The following is a 1244-nucleotide window of genomic DNA, read 5'->3' on the forward strand; positions in this document are numbered from 1 at the left end:
GAAGACCAACCTCCTCTACTTCCACCCAGGGTGGAGGGTATCCAGGATGAAAATGAGGTGCAACAGGCACCCCCGCCTCGTACTTTACGAGATTTTCTACAACCGGCGGGAGTGAGTACGCCCTCATGCATGATTTTTCCTGAAAACACAGGACAAATGGACATCAAGCCAGGAGTTATCCAACTCCTTCCCAAATTCCATGGACTTGAATCAGAAAGTCCATATTTACATTTGAAAGAGTTCGACGAGATTATAGCTACATTATGTTTTCCTAATGTATCTGAGGATACAATTAGGCTGAAACTCTTTCCTTTTTCCTTAAAAGAGAAAGCTAAGACGTGGTTACATTCACTGCGTCCTAGATCCATTGGCACATGGAACGACATGCAGAGGGAATTCATAAAAAAATTCTTCCCACATCATAAAACGATTACCCTCAGAAAAGCGATCATGAACTTTGCCCAAAAGGAAGATGAAACATTCTTTCAATGTTGGGAAAGGTTCAAAGATTTGGTCAGTTCATGCCCACAACACGGATTTGAAACGTGGCGCATTACAAACTTTTTCTATGATGGACTGACATCTTCCATGCGCCAAATGGTCGAGACAATGTGTAATGGAGAGTTCATTAATAAAGATGTCGACGAGGTATGGGACTACCTCGACAGTTTGGCTGAAAAAACACAATCTTGGGATTATTACCCAAAGTCGAACACCACGTCTAGGCCGACTCAATTAAAGGAGAAAGGTGGATTATATCTCTTGAAAGAAGAGGATGATCTCAAGTGTAAAGTGACTACGCTCATAAGGAAAGTTGAGGCCATGGAAGGAAAGAAGGATAAGGTCAATGAAATTGTTTGCGGCATCTGTGATTGCAACATTCACACAACTGAAAACTGTCCTACAATACCTGCCTTTCGAGGAGTGTTGAATGAACAAGCCAATGCCGTAAATAACTATCAAAGACCTTTTACTGGACCTAACTCCAACACATACAATCCTGGCTGGAAAAATCATCCAAACTTTAGTTGGAGGAATGGACAAACGGCGACTCCTCCAGGTTTCTTCAATCAAAATCCAAATCAAGTGAAACCTCAAGAGGAACCGGTTCAAAATCCCATACAAGAGCTGGCTCAGGCAATGCGAGGAATCACAGATTTTATGCAAAAGATAGATTCTCGTATGACGGTTATAGAAAAGGGGATGCTTCCTGCACAACCTCTCCCCAACCCTAAACCGCAGTA

At 42.4% G+C, this 1244-nt stretch overlaps 1 non-coding gene across 1 annotated transcript; it reads right to left on the reverse strand.

Moving 5' to 3' along the window:
- Nucleotides 1-432: 432 nt before the first annotated feature.
- On the reverse strand, nt 433-539 carry LOC131224505 (small nucleolar RNA R71). The gene has a single exon (XR_009160983.1). It is a non-coding gene; the product is annotated as a small nucleolar RNA R71 (small nucleolar RNA).
- Between the last annotated feature and the right edge of the window lie 705 nt (nt 540-1244).

This window comes from Magnolia sinica, chromosome 13, assembly GCF_029962835.1.
Source record: "Magnolia sinica isolate HGM2019 chromosome 13, MsV1, whole genome shotgun sequence".
In the NCBI taxonomy this organism is placed as follows: Eukaryota; Viridiplantae; Streptophyta; class Magnoliopsida; order Magnoliales; family Magnoliaceae; genus Magnolia; species Magnolia sinica.